Below are 17793 nucleotides of genomic sequence, written 5' to 3'. Positions count from 1 at the left end.
TGCTTTCATATTTTTTTTTTGTTATTGATTTGCCCCCTGTTTTTTTCCATCATCCCGCAACTCTAAATTATCATGAAATCAATCCTTCACGCTTGCGCTGATACATTTGCGCCGACAAATTTGAGCGACGATCCGGGCTTTGATCGAACCGTACCGTTCCTGATTTGTCTCGCGCCTTCAGATCCTCCTTCACACTTCGACAAGAAGCAAAATATTAAGCAATCGTTCCGACGGAACTAAATTACTATTGGATAAAGACCGAATAGGAAATTTGGATTTGGAAACAAAAAAGAGAGGGGTGCAACACGAGGACTTCCCAGGGGGTCACCAATCCAAGTACTACTCTCGCCCAAACACGCTTAATTTCGAAGTTCTGATGGGATCCGGTGCATTAGTGCTGGTATGATCGCACCCGCCATATTCCTTTCGCTTTATTCTTTTAAACTATCCCGTCCTGCGAAGCAGTGTGGCTTTTCTAGACCGAAATTCATTTTAAGCGTCAATTCAAGCATTTTCCTATTATCCTTTTATTTATTTGCTTTCATATTTTTTTTTTTGTTATTGATTTGCCCCCTTTTTTTTTCCATCATCCCGCAACTCTAAATTATCATGAAATCAATCCTTCACGCTTGCGCTGATACATTTGCGCCGACAAATTTGAGCGACGATCCGGGCTTTGATCGAGCCGTACCGTTCCTGATTTGTCTCGCGCCTTCAGATCCTCATTCACGCTTCGACAAGAAGCAAAATATTAAGCAATCGTTCCGACGGAGCTAAATTACTACAGGATAAAGAACGAATAGGAAATTTGGATTTCGAAACAAAAAAGAGAGGGGTGCAACACGAGGACTTCCCAGGGGGTCACCAATCCAAGTACTACTCTCGCCCAAACACGCTTAATTTCGAAGTTCTGATGGGATCCGGTGCATTAGTGCTGGTATGATCGCACCCGCCATATTCCTTTCGCTTTATTCTTTTAAACTACCCTGTCCTGCGAAGCAGTGTGGCTTTTCTAGACCGAAATTCATTTTAAGCGTCAATTCAAGCATTTTCCTATTATCCTTTTATTTATTTGCTTTCATATTTTTTTTTTGTTATTGATTTGCCCCCTGTTTTTTTCCATCATCCCGCAACTCTAAATTATCATGAAATCAATCATTCACGCTTGCGCTGATACATTTGCGCCGACAAATTTGAGCGACGATCCGGGCTTTGATCGAGCCGTACCGTTCCTGATTTGTCTCGCGCCTTCAGATCCTCCTTCACGCTTCGACAAGAAGCAAAATATTAAGCAATCGTTCCGACGGAGCTAAATTACTACAGGATAAAGAACGAATAGGAAATTTGGATTTCGAAACAAAAAAAAGAGGGGTGCAACAAGAGGAATTCCCAGGGGGTCACCCATCCTAGTACTACTGTCGCCCAAGCATGCTTAACTTCGGAGTTCTGATGGGATCCGGTGCATTAGTGCTGGTATGATCGCACCCGCCATGTTCCTTTCGCTTTATTCTTTTAAACCATCCCGTCCTGCGAAGCAGTGTGGCTTTTCTAGACCGAAATTCATTTTAAGCGTCAATTCAAGCATTTTCCTATTATCCTTTTATTTATTTGCTTTCATATTTTTTTTTGTTATTGATTTGCCCCCTGTTTTTTTCCATCATCCCACAACTCTAAATTATCATGAAATCAATCATTCACGCTTGCGCTGATACATTTGCGCCGACAAATTTGAGCGACGATCCGGGCTTTGATCGAGCCGTACCGTTCCTGATTTGTCTCGCGCCTTCAGATCCTCCTTCACGCTTCGACAAGAAGCAAAATATTAAGCAATCGTTCCGACGGAGCTAAATTACTGCAGGATAAAGAACGAATAGGAAATTTGGATTTCGAAACAAAAAAGAGAGGGGTGCAACACGAGGACTTCCCAGGGGATCACCAATCCAAGTACTACTCTCGCCCAAACACGCTTAATTTCGAAGTTCTGATGGGATCCGGTGCATTAGTGCTGGTATGATCGCACCCACCATATTCCTTTCGCTTTATTCTTTTAAACTACCCCGTCCTGCGAAGCAGTGTGACTTTTCTAGACCGAAATTCATTTTAAGCGTCAATTCAAGCATTTTCCTATTATCCTTTTATTTATTTGCTTTCATATTTTTTTTTGTTATTGATTTGCCCCCTGTTTTTTTCCATCATCCCGCAACTCTAAATTATCATGAAATCAATCCTTCACGCTTGCGCTGATACATTTGCGCCGACAAATTTGAGCGACGATCCGGGTTTTGATCGAGCCGTACCGTTCCTGATTTGTCTCGCGCCTTCAGATCCTCATTCACGCTTCGACAAGAAGCAAAATATTAAGCAATCGTTCCGACGGAGCTAAATTACTACAGGATAAAGAACGAATAGGAAATTTGGATTTCGAAACAAAAAAGAGAGGGGTGCAACACGAGGACTTCCCAGGGGGTCACCAATCCAAGTACTACTCTCGCCCAAACACGCTTAATTTCGAAGTTCTGATGGGATCCGGTGCATTAGTGCTGGTATGATCGCACCCGCCATATTCCTTTCGCTTTATTCTTTTAAACTACCCCGTCCTGCGAAGCAGTGTGGCTTTTCTAGACCGAAATTCATTTTAAGCGTCAATTCAAGCATTTTCCTATTATCCTTTTATTTATTTGCTTTCATATTTTTTTTTTGTTATTGATTTGCCCCCTGTTTTTTTCCATCATCCCGCAACTCTAAATTATCATGAAATCAATCCTTCACGCTTGCGCTGATACATTTGCGCCGACAAATTTGAGCGACGATCCGGGCTTTGATCGAGCCGTACCGTTCCTGATTTGTCTCGCGCCTTCAGATCCTCCTTCACGCTTCGACAAGAAGCAAAATATTAAGCAATCGTTCCGACGGAGCTAAATTACTACAGGATAAAGAACGAATAGGAAATTTGGATTTCGAAACAAAAAAAAGAGGGGTGCAACAAGAGGAATTCCCAGGGGGTCACCCATCCTAGTACTACTGTCGCCCAAGCATGCTTAACTTCGGAGTTCTGATGGGATCCGGTGCATTAGTGCTGGTATGATCGCACCCGCCATGTTCCTTTCGGTTTATTCTTTTAAACCATCCCGTCCTGCGAAGCAGTGTGGCTTTTCTAGACCGAAATTCATTTTAAGCGTCAATTCAAGCATTTTTCTCTTACCCTTTTGTTTATTTGCTTTCATATTTTTTTTTGACTTCGGAGTTCTGATGGGATCCGGTGCATTAGTGCTGGTATGATCACACTCGCCATGTTCCTTTCGCTTTATTCTTTTAAACTACCCCGTCCTGCGAAGCAGTGTGGCTTTTCTAGACCGAAATTCATTTTAAGCGTCAATTCAAGCATTTTCCTATTATCCTTTTATTTATTTGCTTTCATATTTTTTTTTTTGTTATTGATTTGCCCCCTGTTTTTTTCCATCATCCCGCAGCTCTAAATTATCATGAAATCAATCCTTCACGCTTGCGCTGATACATTTGCGCCGACAAATTTGAGCGACGATCCGGGCTTTGATCGAGCCGTACCGTTCCTGATTTGTCTCGCGCCTTCAGATCCTCCTTCACGCTTCGACAAGAAGCAAAATATTAAGCAATCGTTCCGACGGAGCTAAATTACTATTGGATAAAGACCGAATAGGAAATTTGGATTTCGAAACAAAAAAGAGAGGGGTGCAACACGAGGACTTCCCAGGGGGTCACCAATCCAAGTACTACTCTCGCCCAAACACGCTTAATTTCGAAGTTCTGATGGGATCCGGTGCATTAGTGCTGGTATGATCGCACCCGCCATATTCCTTTCGCTTTATTCTTTTAAACTATCCCGTCCTGCGAAGCAGTGTGGCTTTTCTAGACCGAAATTCATTTTAAGCGTCAATTCAAGCATTTTCCTATTATCCTTTTATTTATTTGCTTTCATATTTTTTTTTTGTTATTGATTTGCCCCCTTTTTTTTTCCATCATCCCGCAACTCTAAATTATCATGAAATCAATCCTTCACGCTTGCGCTGATACATTTGCGCCGACAAATTTGAGCGACGATCCGGGCTTTGATCGAACCGTACCGTTCCTGATTTGTCTCGCGCCTTCAGATCCTCCTTCACACTTCGACAAGAAGCAAAATATTAAGCAATCGTTCCGACGGAACTAAATTACTATTGGATAAAGACCGAATAGGAAATTTGGATTTCGAAACAAAAAAGAGAGGGGTGCAACACGAGGACTTCCCAGGGGGTCACCAATCCAAGTACTACTCTCGCCCAAACACGCTTAATTTCGAAGTTCTGATGGGATCCGGTGCATTAGTGCTGGTATGATCGCACCCGCCATATTCCTTTCGCTTTATTCTTTTAAACTATCCCGTCCTGCGAAGCAGTGTGGCTTTTCTAGACCGAAATTCATTTTAAGCGTCAATTCAAGCATTTTCCTATTATCCTTTTATTTATTTGCTTTCATATTTTTTTTTTTGTTATTGATTTGCCCCCTTTTTTTTTCCATCATCCCGCAACTCTAAATTATCATGAAATCAATCCTTCACGCTTGCGCTGATACATTTGCGCCGACAAATTTGAGCGACGATCCGGGCTTTGATCGAACCGTACCGTTCCTGATTTGTCTCGCGCCTTCAGATCCTCCTTCACGCTTCGACAAGAAGCAAAATATTAAGCAATCGTTCCGACAGAGCTAAATTACTACATGATAAAGAACGAATAGGAAATTTGGATTTCGAAACAAAAAAGAGAGGGGTGCAACACGAGGACTTCCCAGGGGGTCACCAATCCAAGTACTACTCTCGCCCAAACACGCTTAATTTCGATGTTCTGATGGGATCCGGTGCATTAGTGCTGGTATGATCGCACCCGCCATAGTCCTTTCGCTTTATTCTTTTAAACTACCTCGTCCTGCGAAGCAGTGTGGCTTTTCTAGACCAAAATTCATTTTAAGCGTCAATTCAAGCATTTTCCTATTATCCTTTTATTTATTTGCTTTCATAATTTTTTTTATATTGATTTGCCCCCTGTTTTTTTCCATTATCCCGCAACTCTAAATTATCATGAAATCAATCCTTCACGCTTGCGCTGATACATTTGCGCCGACAAATTTGAGCGACGATTCGGGCTTTGATCGAGCCGTACCGTTCCTGATTTGTCTCGCTTCAGATCCGCCTTCATGCTTCGAGAAGAAGCAAAATATAAAGCAATCGTTCCGAAGGACCTAAATTACTACAGGATAAAGAACGAATAGAAAATTTGAATTTCGAAACAAAAAAGAGAGGGGTGCAACAAGAGGACTTCCCAGGGGGTCACCCATCCTAGTACTACTCTCGCCCAAGCATGCTTAACTTCGGAGTTCTGATGGGATCCGGTGCATTAGTGCTGGTATGATCGCACCCGCCATGTTCCTTTCGCTTTATTCTTTTAAACTACCCCGTCCTGCGAAGCAGTGTGGCTTTTCTAGACCGAAATTCATTTTAAGCGTCAATTCAAGCATTTTCCTATTATCCTTTTATTTATTTGCTTTCATATTTTTTTTTGTTATTGATTTGCCCCCTGTTTTTTTCCATCATCCCGCAACTCTAAATTATCATGAAATCAATCATTCACGCTTGCGCTGATACATTTGCGCCGACAAATTTGAGCGACGATCCGGGCTTTGATCGAGCCGTACCGTTCCTGATTTGTATCGCGCCTTCAGATCCTCCTTCACGCTTCGACAAGAAGCAAAATATTAAGCAATCGTTCCGACGGAGCTAAATTACTGCAGGATAAAGAACGAATAGGAAATTTGGATTTCGAAACAAAAAAGAGAGGGGTGCAACACGAGGACTTCCCAGGGGGTCACCAATCCAAGTACTACTCTCGCCCAAACACGCTTAATTTCGAAGTTCTGATGGGATCCGGTGCATTAGTGCTGGTATGATCGCACCCGCCATATTCCTTTCGCTTTATTCTTTTAAACTACCCCGTCCTGCGAAGCAGTGTTGATTTTCTAGACCGAAATTCATTTTAAGCGTCAATTCAAGCATTTTCCTATTATCCTTTTATTTATTTGCTTTCATATTTTTTTTGTTATTGATTTGCCCCCTGTTTTTTTCCATCATCCCGCAACTCTAAATTATCATGAAATCAATCCTTCACGCTTGCGCTGATACATTTGCGCCGATAAATTTGAGCGACGATCCGGGCTTTGATCGAGCCGTACCGTTCCTGATTTGTCTCGCGCCTTCAGATCCGCCTTCATGCTTCGAGAAAAAGCAAAATATGAAGCAATCGTTCCGAAGGACCTAAATTACTACAGGATAAAGAACGAATAGAAAATTTGAATTTCGAAACAAAAAAGAGAGGGGTGCAACAAGAGGAATTCCCAGGGGGTCACCCTTCCTAGTACTACTCTCGCCCAAGCATGCTTAACTTCGGAGTTCTGATGGGATCCGGTGCATTAGTGCTGGTATGATCACACTCGCCATGTTCCTTTCGCTTTATTCTTTTAAACTACCCCGTCCTGCGAAGCAGTGTGGCTTTTCTAGACCGAAATTCATTTTAAGCGTCAATTCAAGCATTTTCCTATTATCCTTTTATTTATTTGCTTTCATATTTTTTTTTTTGTTATTGATTTGCCCCCTGTTTTTTTCCATCATCCCGCAGCTCTAAATTATCATGAAATCAATCCTTCACGCTTGCGCTGATACATTTGCGCCGACAAATTTGAGCGACGATCCGGGCTTTGATCGAGCCGTACCGTTCCTGATTTGTCTCGCGCCTTCAGATCCTCCTTCACGCTTCGACAAGAAGCAAAATATTAAGCAATCGTTCCGACGGAGCTAAATTACTACAGGATAAAGAACGAATAGGAAATTTGGATTTCGAAACAAAAAAAAGAGGGGTGCAACAAGAGGAATTCCCAAGGGGTCACCCATCCTAGTACTACTCTCGCCCAAGCATGCTTAACTTCGGAGTTCTGATGGGATCCGGTGCATTAGTGCTGGTATGATCGCACCCGCCATGTTCCTTTCGCTTTATTCTTTTAAACCATCCCGTCCTGCGAAGCAGTGTGGCTTTTCTAGACCGAAATTCATTTTAAGCGTCAATTCAAGCATTTTTCTCTTACCTTTTTGTTTATTTGCTTTCATATTTTTTTTTTGTTATTGATTTGCCCCCTGTTTTTTTCCATCATCCCGCAACTCTAAATTATCATGAAATCAATCCTTCACGCTTGCGCTGATACATTTGCGCCGACAAATTTGAGCGACGATCCGGGCTTTGATCGAACCGTACCGTTCCTGATTTGTCTCGCGCCTTCAGATCCTCCTTCACACTTCGACAAGAAGCAAAATATTAAGCAATCGTTCCGACGGAACTAAATTACTATTGGATAAAGACCGAATAGGAAATTTGGATTTCGAAACAAAAAAGAGAGGGGTGCAACACGAGGACTTCCCAGGGGGTCACCAATCCAAGTACTACTCTCGCCCAAACACGCTTAATTTCGAAGTTCTGATGGGATCCGGTGCATTAGTGCTGGTATGATCGCACCCGCCATATTCCTTTCGCTTTATTCTTTTAAACTACCCCGTCCTGCGAAGCAGTGTGGCTTTTCTAGACCGAAATTCATTTTAAGCGTCAATTCAAGCATTTTCCTATTATCCTTTTATTTATTTGCTTTCATATTTTTTTTTTTGTTATTGATTTGCCCCCTTTTTTTTTCCATCATCCCGCAACTCTAAATTATCATGAAATCAATCCTTCACGCTTGCGCTGATACATTTGCGCCGACAAATTTGAGCGACGATCCGGGCTTTGATCGAACCGTACCGTTCCTGATTTGTCTCGCGCCTTCAGATCCTCCTTCACGCTTCGACAAGAAGCAAAATATTAAGCAATCGTTCCGACAGAGCTAAATTACTACATGATAAAGAACGAATAGGAAATTTGGATTTCGAAACAAAAAAGAGAGGGGTGCAACACGAGGACTTCCCAGGGGGTCACCAATCCAAGTACTACTCTCGCCCAAACACGCTTAATTTCGATGTTCTGATGGGATCCGGTGCATTAGTGCTGGTATGATCGCACCCGCCATTTTCCTTTCGCTTTATTCTTTTAAACTACCTCGTCCTGCGAAGCAGTGTGGCTTTTCTAGACCAAAATTCATTTTAAGCGTCAATTCAAGCATTTTCCTATTATCCTTTTATTTATTTGCTTTCATAATTTTTTTTATATTGATTTGCCCCCTGTTTTTTTCCATTATCCCGCAACTCTAAATTATCATGAAATCAATCCTTCACGCTTGCGCTGATACATTTGCGCCGACAAATTTGAGCGACGATTCGGGCTTTGATCGAGCCGTACCGTTCCTGATTTGTCTCGCTTCAGATCCGCCTTCATGCTTCGAGAAGAAGCAAAATATAAAGCAATCGTTCCGAAGGACCTAAATTACTACAGGATAAAGAACGAATAGAAAATTTGAATTTCGAAACAAAAAAGAGAGGGGTGCAACAAGAGGACTTCCCAGGGGGTCACCCATCCTAGTACTACTCTCGCCCAAGCATGCTTAACTTCGGAGTTCTGATGGGATCCGGTGCATTAGTGCTGGTATGATCGCACCCGCCATGTTCCTTTCGCTTTATTCTTTTAAACTACCCCGTCCTGCGAAGCAGTGTGGCTTTTCTAGACCGAAATTCATTTTAAGCGTCAATTCAAGCATTTTCCTATTATCCTTTTATTTATTTGCTTTCATATTTTTTTTTGTTATTGATTTGCCCCCTGTTTTTTTCCATCATCCCGCAACTCTAAATTATCATGAAATCAATCATTCACGCTTGCGCTGATACATTTGCGCCGACAAATTTGAGCGACGATCCGGGCTTTGATCGAGCCGTACCGTTCCTGATTTGTATCGCGCCTTCAGATCCTCCTTCACGCTTCGACAAGAAGCAAAATATTAAGCAATCGTTCCGACGGAGCTAAATTACTGCAGGATAAAGAACGAATAGGAAATTTGGATTTCGAAACAAAAAAGAGAGGGGTGCAACACGAGGACTTCCCAGGGGGTCACCAATCCAAGTACTACTCTCGCCCAAACACGCTTAATTTCGAAGTTCTGATGGGATCCGGTGCATTAGTGCTGGTATGATCGCACCCGCCATATTCCTTTCGCTTTATTCTTTTAAACTACCCCGTCCTGCGAAGCAGTGTTGATTTTCTAGACCGAAATTCATTTTAAGCGTCAATTCAAGCATTTTCCTATTATCCTTTTATTTATTTGCTTTCATATTTTTTTTGTTATTGATTTGCCCCCTGTTTTTTTCCATCATCCCGCAACTCTAAATTATCATGAAATCAATCCTTCACGCTTGCGCTGATACATTTGCGCCGATAAATTTGAGCGACGATCCGGGCTTTGATCGAGCCGTACCGTTCCTGATTTGTCTCGCGCCTTCAGATCCGCCTTCATGCTTCGAGAAAAAGCAAAATATGAAGCAATCGTTCCGAAGGACCTAAATTACTACAGGATAAAGAACGAATAGAAAATTTGAATTTCGAAACAAAATAGAGAGGGGTGCAACAAGAGGAATTCCCAGGGGGTCACCCTTCCTAGTACTACTCTCGCCCAAGCATGCTTAACTTCGGAGTTCTGATGGGATCCGGTGCATTAGTGCTGGTATGATCACACTCGCCATGTTCCTTTCGCTTTATTCTTTTAAACTACCCCGTCCTGCGAAGCAGTGTGGCTTTTCTAGACCGAAATTCATTTTAAGCGTCAATTCAAGCATTTTCCTATTATCCTTTTATTTATTTGCTTTCATATTTTTTTTTTTGTTATTGATTTGCCCCCTGTTTTTTTCCATCATCCCGCAGCTCTAAATTATCATGAAATCAATCCTTCACGCTTGCGCTGATACATTTGCGCCGACAAATTTGAGCGACGATCCGGGCTTTGATCGAGCCGTACCGTTCCTGATTTGTCTCGCGCCTTCAGATCCTCCTTCACGCTTCGACAAGAAGCAAAATATTAAGCAATCGTTCCGACGGAGCTAAATTACTACAGGATAAAGAACGAATAGGAAATTTGGATTTCGAAACAAAAAAAAGAGGGGTGCAACAAGAGGAATTCCCAGGGGGTCACCCATCCTAGTACTACTCTCGCCCAAGCATGCTTAACTTCGGAGTTCTGATGGGATCCGGTGCATTAGTGCTGGTATGATCGCACCCGCCATGTTCCTTTCGCTTTATTCTTTTAAACCATCCCGTCCTGCGAAGCAGTGTGGCTTTTCTAGACCGAAATTCATTTTAAGCGTCAATTCAAGCATTTTTCTCTTACCTTTTTGTTTATTTGCTTTCATATTTTTTTTTTGTTATTGATTTGCCCCCTGTTTTTTTCCATCATCCCGCAACTCTAAATTATCATGAAATCAATCCTTCACGCTTGCGCTGATACATTTGCGCCGACAAATTTGAGCGACGATCCGGGCTTTGATCGAACCGTACCGTTCCTGATTTGTCTCGCGCCTTCAGATCCTCCTTCACACTTCGACAAGAAGCAAAATATTAAGCAATCGTTCCGACGGAACTAAATTACTATTGGATAAAGACCGAATAGGAAATTTGGATTTCGAAACAAAAAAGAGAGGGGTGCAACACGAGGACTTCCCAGGGGGTCACCAATCCAAGTACTACTCTCGCCCAAACACGCTTAATTTCGAAGTTCTGATGGGATCCGGTGCATTAGTGCTGGTATGATCGCACCCGCCATATTCCTTTCGCTTTATTCTTTTAAACTACCCCGTCCTGCGAAGCAGTGTGGCTTTTCTAGACCGAAATTCATTTTAAGCGTCAATTCAAGCATTTTCCTATTATCCTTTTATTTATTTGCTTTCATATTTTTTTTTTGTTATTGATTTGCCCCCTTTTTTTTTCCATCATCCCGCAACTCTAAATTATCATGAAATCAATCCTTCACGCTTGCGCTGATACATTTGCGCCGACAAATTTGAGCGACGATCCGGGCTTTGATCGAACCGTACCGTTCCTGATTTGTCTCGCGCCTTCAGATCCTCCTTCACGCTTCGACAAGAAGCAAAATATTAAGCAATCGTTCCGACAGAGCTAAATTACTACATGATAAAGAACGAATAGGAAATTTGGATTTCGAAACAAAAAAGAGAGGGGTGCAACACGAGGACTTCCCAGGGGGTCACCAATCCAAGTACTACTCTCGCCCAAACACGCTTAATTTCGATGTTCTGATGGGATCCGGTGCATTAGTGCTGGTATGATCGCACCCGCCATATTCCTTTCGCTTTATTCTTTTAAACTACCTCGTCCTGCGAAGCAGTGTGGCTTTTCTAGACCAAAATTCATTTTAAGCGTCAATTCAAGCATTTTCCTATTATCCTTTTATTTATTTGCTTTCATAATTTTTTTTATATTGATTTGCCCCCTGTTTTTTTCCATTATCCCGCAACTCTAAATTATCATGAAATCAATCCTTCACGCTTGCGCTGATACATTTGCGCCGACAAATTTGAGCGACGATTCGGGCTTTGATCGAGCCGTACCGTTCCTGATTTGTCTCGCTTCAGATCCGCCTTCATGCTTCGAGAAGAAGCAAAATATAAAGCAATCGTTCCGAAGGACCTAAATTACTACAGGATAAAGAACGAATAGAAAATTTGAATTTCGAAACAAAAAAGAGAGGGGTGCAACAAGAGGACTTCCCAGGGGGTCACCCATCCTAGTACTACTCTCGCCCAAGCATGCTTAACTTCGGAGTTCTGATGGGATCCGGTGCATTAGTGCTGGTATGATCGCACCCGCCATGTTCCTTTCGCTTTATTCTTTTAAACTACCCCGTCCTGCGAAGCAGTGTGGCTTTTCTAGACCGAAATTCATTTTAAGCGTCAATTCAAGCATTTTCCTATTATCCTTTTATTTATTTGCTTTCATATTTTTTTTTGTTATTGATTTGCCCCCTGTTTTTTTCCATCATCCCGCAACTCTAAATTATCATGAAATCAATCATTCACGCTTGCGCTGATACATTTGCGCCGACAAATTTGAGCGACGATCCGGGCTTTGATCGAGCCGTACCGTTCCTGATTTGTATCGCGCCTTCAGATCCTCCTTCACGCTTCGACAAGAAGCAAAATATTAAGCAATCGTTCCGACGGAGCTAAATTACTGCAGGATAAAGAACGAATAGGAAATTTGGATTTCGAAACAAAAAAGAGAGGGGTGCAACACGAGGACTTCCCAGGGGGTCACCAATCCAAGTACTACTCTCGCCCAAACACGCTTAATTTCGAAGTTCTGATGGGATCCGGTGCATTAGTGCTGGTATGATCGCACCCGCCATATTCCTTTCGCTTTATTCTTTTAAACTACCCCGTCCTGCGAAGCAGTGTTGATTTTCTAGACCGAAATTCATTTTAAGCGTCAATTCAAGCATTTTCCTATTATCCTTTTATTTATTTGCTTTCATATTTTTTTTGTTATTGATTTGCCCCCTGTTTTTTTCCATCATCCCGCAACTCTAAATTATCATGAAATCAATCCTTCACGCTTGCGCTGATACATTTGCGCCGATAAATTTGAGCGACGATCCGGGCTTTGATCGAGCCGTACCGTTCCTGATTTGTCTCGCGCCTTCAGATCCGCCTTCATGCTTCGAGAAAAAGCAAAATATGAAGCAATCGTTCCGAAGGACCTAAATTACTACAGGATAAAGAACGAATAGAAAATTTGAATTTCGAAACAAAAAAGAGAGGGGTGCAACAAGAGGAATTCCCAGGGGGTCACCCTTCCTAGTACTACTCTCGCCCAAGCATGCTTAACTTCGGAGTTCTGATGGGATCCGGTGCATTAGTGCTGGTATGATCACACTCGCCATGTTCCTTTCGCTTTATTCTTTTAAACTACCCCGTCCTGCGAAGCAGTGTGGCTTTTCTAGACCGAAATTCATTTTAAGCGTCAATTCAAGCATTTTCCTATTATCCTTTTATTTATTTGCTTTCATATTTTTTTTTTTGTTATTGATTTGCCCCCTGTTTTTTTCCATCATCCCGCAGCTCTAAATTATCATGAAATCAATCCTTCACGCTTGCGCTGATACATTTGCGCCGACAAATTTGAGCGACGATCCGGGCTTTGATCGAGCCGTACCGTTCCTGATTTGTCTCGCGCCTTCAGATCCTCCTTCACGCTTCGACAAGAAGCAAAATATTAAGCAATCGTTCCGACGGAGCTAAATTACTACAGGATAAAGAACGAATAGGAAATTTGGATTTCGAAACAAAAAAAAGAGGGGTGCAACAAGAGGAATTCCCAAGGGGTCACCCATCCTAGTACTACTCTCGCCCAAGCATGCTTAACTTCGGAGTTCTGATGGGATCCGGTGCATTAGTGCTGGTATGATCGCACCCGCCATGTTCCTTTCGCTTTATTCTTTTAAACCATCCCGTCCTGCGAAGCAGTGTGGCTTTTCTAGACCGAAATTCATTTTAAGCGTCAATTCAAGCATTTTTCTCTTACCTTTTTGTTTATTTGCTTTCATATTTTTTTTTTGTTATTGATTTGCCCCCTGTTTTTTTCCATCATCCCGCAACTCTAAATTATCATGAAATCAATCCTTCACGCTTGCGCTGATACATTTGCGCCGACAAATTTGAGCGACGATCCGGGCTTTGATCGAACCGTACCGTTCCTGATTTGTCTCGCGCCTTCAGATCCTCCTTCACACTTCGACAAGAAGCAAAATATTAAGCAATCGTTCCGACGGAACTAAATTACTATTGGATAAAGACCGAATAGGAAATTTGGATTTCGAAACAAAAAAGAGAGGGGTGCAACACGAGGACTTCCCAGGGGGTCACCAATCCAAGTACTACTCTCGCCCAAACACGCTTAATTTCGAAGTTCTGATGGGATCCGGTGCATTAGTGCTGGTATGATCGCACCCGCCATATTCCTTTCGCTTTATTCTTTTAAACTACCCCGTCCTGCGAAGCAGTGTGGCTTTTCTAGACCGAAATTCATTTTAAGCGTCAATTCAAGCATTTTCCTATTATCCTTTTATTTATTTGCTTTCATATTTTTTTTTTGTTATTGATTTGCCCCCTTTTTTTTTCCATCATCCCGCAACTCTAAATTATCATGAAATCAATCCTTCACGCTTGCGCTGATACATTTGCGCCGACAAATTTGAGCGACGATCCGGGCTTTGATCGAACCGTACCGTTCCTGATTTGTCTCGCGCCTTCAGATCCTCCTTCACGCTTCGACAAGAAGCAAAATATTAAGCAATCGTTCCGACAGAGCTAAATTACTACATGATAAAGAACGAATAGGAAATTTGGATTTCGAAACAAAAAAGAGAGGGGTGCAACACGAGGACTTCCCAGGGGGTCACCAATCCAAGTACTACTCTCGCCCAAACACGCTTAATTTCGATGTTCTGATGGGATCCGGTGCATTAGTGCTGGTATGATCGCACCCGCCATATTCCTTTCGCTTTATTCTTTTAAACTACCTCGTCCTGCGAAGCAGTGTGGCTTTTCTAGACCAAAATTCATTTTAAGCGTCAATTCAAGCATTTTCCTATTATCCTTTTATTTATTTGCTTTCATAATTTTTTTTATATTGATTTGCCCCCTGTTTTTTTCCATTATCCCGCAACTCTAAATTATCATGAAATCAATCCTTCACGCTTGCGCTGATACATTTGCGCCGACAAATTTGAGCGACGATTCGGGCTTTGATCGAGCCGTACCGTTCCTGATTTGTCTCGCTTCAGATCCGCCTTCATGCTTCGAGAAGAAGCAAAATATAAAGCAATCGTTCCGAAGGACCTAAATTACTACAGGATAAAGAACGAATAGAAAATTTGAATTTCGAAACAAAAAAGAGAGGGGTGCAACAAGAGGACTTCCCAGGGGGTCACCCATCCTAGTACTACTCTCGCCCAAGCATGCTTAACTTCGGAGTTCTGATGGGATCCGGTGCATTAGTGCTGGTATGATCGCACCCGCCATGTTCCTTTCGCTTTATTCTTTTAAACTACCCCGTCCTGCGAAGCAGTGTGGCTTTTCTAGACCGAAATTCATTTTAAGCGTCAATTCAAGCATTTTCCTATTATCCTTTTATTTATTTGCTTTCATATTTTTTTTTGTTATTGATTTGCCCCCTGTTTTTTTCCATCATCCCGCAACTCTAAATTATCATGAAATCAATCATTCACGCTTGCGCTGATACATTTGCGCCGACAAATTTGAGCGACGATCCGGGCTTTGATCGAGCCGTACCGTTCCTGATTTGTATCGCGCCTTCAGATCCTCCTTCACGCTTCGACAAGAAGCAAAATATTAAGCAATCGTTCCGACGGAGCTAAATTACTGCAGGATAAAGAACGAATAGGAAATTTGGATTTCGAAACAAAAAAGAGAGGGGTGCAACACGAGGACTTCCCAGGGGGTCACCAATCCAAGTACTACTCTCGCCCAAACACGCTTAATTTCGAAGTTCTGATGGGATCCGGTGCATTAGTGCTGGTATGATCGCACCCGCCATATTCCTTTCGCTTTATTCTTTTAAACTACCCCGTCCTGCGAAGCAGTGTTGATTTTCTAGACCGAAATTCATTTTAAGCGTCAATTCAAGCATTTTCCTATTATCCTTTTATTTATTTGCTTTCATATTTTTTTTGTTATTGATTTGCCCCCTGTTTTTTTCCATCATCCCGCAACTCTAAATTATCATGAAATCAATCCTTCACGCTTGCGCTGATACATTTGCGCCGATAAATTTGAGCGACGATCCGGGCTTTGATCGAGCCGTACCGTTCCTGATTTGTCTCGCGCCTTCAGATCCGCCTTCATGCTTCGAGAAAAAGCAAAATATGAAGCAATCGTTCCGAAGGACCTAAATTACTACAGGATAAAGAACGAATAGAAAATTTGAATTTCGAAACAAAATAGAGAGGGGTGCAACAAGAGGAATTCCCAGGGGGTCACCCTTCCTAGTACTACTCTCGCCCAAGCATGCTTAACTTCGGAGTTCTGATGGGATCCGGTGCATTAGTGCTGGTATGATCACACTCGCCATGTTCCTTTCGCTTTATTCTTTTAAACTACCCCGTCCTGCGAAGCAGTGTGGCTTTTCTAGACCGAAATTCATTTTAAGCGTCAATTCAAGCATTTTCCTATTATCCTTTTATTTATTTGCTTTCATATTTTTTTTTTTGTTATTGATTTGCCCCCTGTTTTTTTCCATCATCCCGCAGCTCTAAATTATCATGAAATCAATCCTTCACGCTTGCGCTGATACATTTGCGCCGACAAATTTGAGCGACGATCCGGGCTTTGATCGAGCCGTACCGTTCCTGATTTGTCTCGCGCCTTCAGATCCTCCTTCACGCTTCGACAAGAAGCAAAATATTAAGCAATCGTTCCGACGGAGCTAAATTACTACAGGATAAAGAACGAATAGGAAATTTGGATTTCGAAACAAAAAAAAGAGGGGTGCAACAAGAGGAATTCCCAAGGGGTCACCCATCCTAGTACTACTCTCGCCCAAGCATGCTTAACTTCGGAGTTCTGATGGGATCCGGTGCATTAGTGCTGGTATGATCGCACCCGCCATGTTCCTTTCGCTTTATTCTTTTAAACCATCCCGTCCTGCGAAGCAGTGTGGCTTTTCTAGACCGAAATTCATTTTAAGCGTCAATTCAAGCATTTTTCTCTTACCTTTTTGTTTATTTGCTTTCATATTTTTTTTTTGTTATTGATTTGCCCCCTGTTTTTTTCCATCATCCCGCAACTCTAAATTATCATGAAATCAATCCTTCACGCTTGCGCTGATACATTTGCGCCGACAAATTTGAGCGACGATCCGGGCTTTGATCGAACCGTACCGTTCCTGATTTGTCTCGCGCCTTCAGATCCTCCTTCACACTTCGACAAGAAGCAAAATATTAAGCAATCGTTCCGACGGAACTAAATTACTATTGGATAAAGACCGAATAGGAAATTTGGATTTCGAAACAAAAAAGAGAGGGGTGCAACACGAGGACTTCCCAGGGGGTCACCAATCCAAGTACTACTCTCGCCCAAACACGCTTAATTTCGAAGTTCTGATGGGATCCGGTGCATTAGTGCTGGTATGATCGCACCCGCCATATTCCTTTCGCTTTATTCTTTTAAACTACCCCGTCCTGCGAAGCAGTGTGGCTTTTCTAGACCGAAATTCATTTTAAGCGTCAATTCAAGCATTTTCCTATTATCCTTTTATTTATTTGCTTTCATATTTTTTTTTTGTTATTGATTTGCCCCCTTTTTTTTTCCATCATCCCGCAACTCTAAATTATCATGAAATCAATCCTTCACGCTTGCGCTGATACATTTGCGCCGACAAATTTGAGCGACGATCCGGGCTTTGATCGAACCGTACCGTTCCTGATTTGTCTCGCGCCTTCAGATCCTCCTTCACGCTTCGACAAGAAGCAAAATATTAAGCAATCGTTCCGACAGAGCTAAATTACTACATGATAAAGAACGAATAGGAAATTTGGATTTCGAAACAAAAAAGAGAGGGGTGCAACACGAGGACTTCCCAGGGGGTCACCAATCCAAGTACTACTCTCGCCCAAACACGCTTAATTTCGATGTTCTGATGGGATCCGGTGCATTAGTGCTGGTATGATCGCACCCGCCATATTCCTTTCGCTTTATTCTTTTAAACTACCTCGTCCTGCGAAGCAGTGTGGCTT

General features: G+C 42.2%; 33 non-coding genes across 33 annotated transcripts; all 33 read right to left on the bottom strand.

The window, feature by feature from the left end:
* Positions 1–295: 295 nt before the first annotated feature.
* LOC140022171 (5S ribosomal RNA) lies at positions 296–414 on the bottom strand. Its single transcript, XR_011826153.1, has one exon. It is a non-coding gene; the product is annotated as a 5S ribosomal RNA (ribosomal RNA).
* A 418-nt stretch (positions 415–832) lies between these two features.
* Positions 833–951, bottom strand: LOC140022170 (5S ribosomal RNA). Its single transcript, XR_011826152.1, has one exon. It is a non-coding gene; the product is annotated as a 5S ribosomal RNA (ribosomal RNA).
* A 417-nt stretch (positions 952–1368) lies between these two features.
* Positions 1369–1487, bottom strand: LOC140021945 (5S ribosomal RNA). The gene has a single exon (XR_011825927.1). It is a non-coding gene; the product is annotated as a 5S ribosomal RNA (ribosomal RNA).
* A 416-nt stretch (positions 1488–1903) lies between these two features.
* On the bottom strand, positions 1904–2022 carry LOC140024005 (5S ribosomal RNA). Its single transcript, XR_011827972.1, has one exon. It is a non-coding gene; the product is annotated as a 5S ribosomal RNA (ribosomal RNA).
* A 416-nt stretch (positions 2023–2438) lies between these two features.
* LOC140022169 (5S ribosomal RNA) lies at positions 2439–2557 on the bottom strand. The gene has a single exon (XR_011826151.1). It is a non-coding gene; the product is annotated as a 5S ribosomal RNA (ribosomal RNA).
* A 417-nt stretch (positions 2558–2974) lies between these two features.
* Positions 2975–3093, bottom strand: LOC140021944 (5S ribosomal RNA). Its single transcript, XR_011825926.1, has one exon. It is a non-coding gene; the product is annotated as a 5S ribosomal RNA (ribosomal RNA).
* Positions 3094–3705: 612 nt separating this feature from the next.
* On the bottom strand, positions 3706–3824 carry LOC140022168 (5S ribosomal RNA). The gene has a single exon (XR_011826150.1). It is a non-coding gene; the product is annotated as a 5S ribosomal RNA (ribosomal RNA).
* A 417-nt stretch (positions 3825–4241) lies between these two features.
* Positions 4242–4360, bottom strand: LOC140022167 (5S ribosomal RNA). The gene has a single exon (XR_011826149.1). It is a non-coding gene; the product is annotated as a 5S ribosomal RNA (ribosomal RNA).
* A 418-nt stretch (positions 4361–4778) lies between these two features.
* Positions 4779–4897, bottom strand: LOC140024520 (5S ribosomal RNA). Its single transcript, XR_011828494.1, has one exon. It is a non-coding gene; the product is annotated as a 5S ribosomal RNA (ribosomal RNA).
* A 412-nt stretch (positions 4898–5309) lies between these two features.
* LOC140031715 (5S ribosomal RNA) lies at positions 5310–5428 on the bottom strand. The gene has a single exon (XR_011835638.1). It is a non-coding gene; the product is annotated as a 5S ribosomal RNA (ribosomal RNA).
* A 416-nt stretch (positions 5429–5844) lies between these two features.
* LOC140022165 (5S ribosomal RNA) lies at positions 5845–5963 on the bottom strand. Its single transcript, XR_011826147.1, has one exon. It is a non-coding gene; the product is annotated as a 5S ribosomal RNA (ribosomal RNA).
* A 415-nt stretch (positions 5964–6378) lies between these two features.
* Positions 6379–6497, bottom strand: LOC140022016 (5S ribosomal RNA). Its single transcript, XR_011825998.1, has one exon. It is a non-coding gene; the product is annotated as a 5S ribosomal RNA (ribosomal RNA).
* Positions 6498–6915: 418 nt separating this feature from the next.
* LOC140032097 (5S ribosomal RNA) lies at positions 6916–7034 on the bottom strand. Its single transcript, XR_011836023.1, has one exon. It is a non-coding gene; the product is annotated as a 5S ribosomal RNA (ribosomal RNA).
* A 417-nt stretch (positions 7035–7451) lies between these two features.
* On the bottom strand, positions 7452–7570 carry LOC140022164 (5S ribosomal RNA). Its single transcript, XR_011826146.1, has one exon. It is a non-coding gene; the product is annotated as a 5S ribosomal RNA (ribosomal RNA).
* A 418-nt stretch (positions 7571–7988) lies between these two features.
* LOC140024519 (5S ribosomal RNA) lies at positions 7989–8107 on the bottom strand. The gene has a single exon (XR_011828493.1). It is a non-coding gene; the product is annotated as a 5S ribosomal RNA (ribosomal RNA).
* Positions 8108–8519: 412 nt separating this feature from the next.
* Positions 8520–8638, bottom strand: LOC140031714 (5S ribosomal RNA). Its single transcript, XR_011835637.1, has one exon. It is a non-coding gene; the product is annotated as a 5S ribosomal RNA (ribosomal RNA).
* A 416-nt stretch (positions 8639–9054) lies between these two features.
* On the bottom strand, positions 9055–9173 carry LOC140022163 (5S ribosomal RNA). The gene has a single exon (XR_011826145.1). It is a non-coding gene; the product is annotated as a 5S ribosomal RNA (ribosomal RNA).
* Positions 9174–9588: 415 nt separating this feature from the next.
* LOC140022015 (5S ribosomal RNA) lies at positions 9589–9707 on the bottom strand. Its single transcript, XR_011825997.1, has one exon. It is a non-coding gene; the product is annotated as a 5S ribosomal RNA (ribosomal RNA).
* A 418-nt stretch (positions 9708–10125) lies between these two features.
* On the bottom strand, positions 10126–10244 carry LOC140031826 (5S ribosomal RNA). The gene has a single exon (XR_011835751.1). It is a non-coding gene; the product is annotated as a 5S ribosomal RNA (ribosomal RNA).
* Positions 10245–10661: 417 nt separating this feature from the next.
* LOC140022162 (5S ribosomal RNA) lies at positions 10662–10780 on the bottom strand. The gene has a single exon (XR_011826144.1). It is a non-coding gene; the product is annotated as a 5S ribosomal RNA (ribosomal RNA).
* A 417-nt stretch (positions 10781–11197) lies between these two features.
* On the bottom strand, positions 11198–11316 carry LOC140024518 (5S ribosomal RNA). The gene has a single exon (XR_011828492.1). It is a non-coding gene; the product is annotated as a 5S ribosomal RNA (ribosomal RNA).
* A 412-nt stretch (positions 11317–11728) lies between these two features.
* LOC140031713 (5S ribosomal RNA) lies at positions 11729–11847 on the bottom strand. Its single transcript, XR_011835636.1, has one exon. It is a non-coding gene; the product is annotated as a 5S ribosomal RNA (ribosomal RNA).
* Positions 11848–12263: 416 nt separating this feature from the next.
* Positions 12264–12382, bottom strand: LOC140022161 (5S ribosomal RNA). The gene has a single exon (XR_011826143.1). It is a non-coding gene; the product is annotated as a 5S ribosomal RNA (ribosomal RNA).
* A 415-nt stretch (positions 12383–12797) lies between these two features.
* Positions 12798–12916, bottom strand: LOC140022014 (5S ribosomal RNA). Its single transcript, XR_011825996.1, has one exon. It is a non-coding gene; the product is annotated as a 5S ribosomal RNA (ribosomal RNA).
* Positions 12917–13334: 418 nt separating this feature from the next.
* On the bottom strand, positions 13335–13453 carry LOC140032095 (5S ribosomal RNA). The gene has a single exon (XR_011836021.1). It is a non-coding gene; the product is annotated as a 5S ribosomal RNA (ribosomal RNA).
* Positions 13454–13870: 417 nt separating this feature from the next.
* LOC140022160 (5S ribosomal RNA) lies at positions 13871–13989 on the bottom strand. Its single transcript, XR_011826142.1, has one exon. It is a non-coding gene; the product is annotated as a 5S ribosomal RNA (ribosomal RNA).
* Positions 13990–14406: 417 nt separating this feature from the next.
* LOC140024517 (5S ribosomal RNA) lies at positions 14407–14525 on the bottom strand. The gene has a single exon (XR_011828491.1). It is a non-coding gene; the product is annotated as a 5S ribosomal RNA (ribosomal RNA).
* Positions 14526–14937: 412 nt separating this feature from the next.
* On the bottom strand, positions 14938–15056 carry LOC140031712 (5S ribosomal RNA). The gene has a single exon (XR_011835635.1). It is a non-coding gene; the product is annotated as a 5S ribosomal RNA (ribosomal RNA).
* Positions 15057–15472: 416 nt separating this feature from the next.
* Positions 15473–15591, bottom strand: LOC140022159 (5S ribosomal RNA). Its single transcript, XR_011826141.1, has one exon. It is a non-coding gene; the product is annotated as a 5S ribosomal RNA (ribosomal RNA).
* A 415-nt stretch (positions 15592–16006) lies between these two features.
* LOC140022013 (5S ribosomal RNA) lies at positions 16007–16125 on the bottom strand. Its single transcript, XR_011825995.1, has one exon. It is a non-coding gene; the product is annotated as a 5S ribosomal RNA (ribosomal RNA).
* A 418-nt stretch (positions 16126–16543) lies between these two features.
* Positions 16544–16662, bottom strand: LOC140032094 (5S ribosomal RNA). The gene has a single exon (XR_011836020.1). It is a non-coding gene; the product is annotated as a 5S ribosomal RNA (ribosomal RNA).
* A 417-nt stretch (positions 16663–17079) lies between these two features.
* On the bottom strand, positions 17080–17198 carry LOC140022158 (5S ribosomal RNA). The gene has a single exon (XR_011826140.1). It is a non-coding gene; the product is annotated as a 5S ribosomal RNA (ribosomal RNA).
* Positions 17199–17615: 417 nt separating this feature from the next.
* On the bottom strand, positions 17616–17734 carry LOC140024516 (5S ribosomal RNA). The gene has a single exon (XR_011828490.1). It is a non-coding gene; the product is annotated as a 5S ribosomal RNA (ribosomal RNA).
* Positions 17735–17793: the final 59 nt, after the last annotated feature.

This window comes from Coffea arabica, chromosome 11e (assembly GCF_036785885.1).
Source record: "Coffea arabica cultivar ET-39 chromosome 11e, Coffea Arabica ET-39 HiFi, whole genome shotgun sequence".
NCBI classification, from domain to species: domain Eukaryota; kingdom Viridiplantae; phylum Streptophyta; class Magnoliopsida; order Gentianales; family Rubiaceae; genus Coffea; species Coffea arabica.
This window is presented reverse-complemented; position numbering and strand designations above follow the sequence as displayed.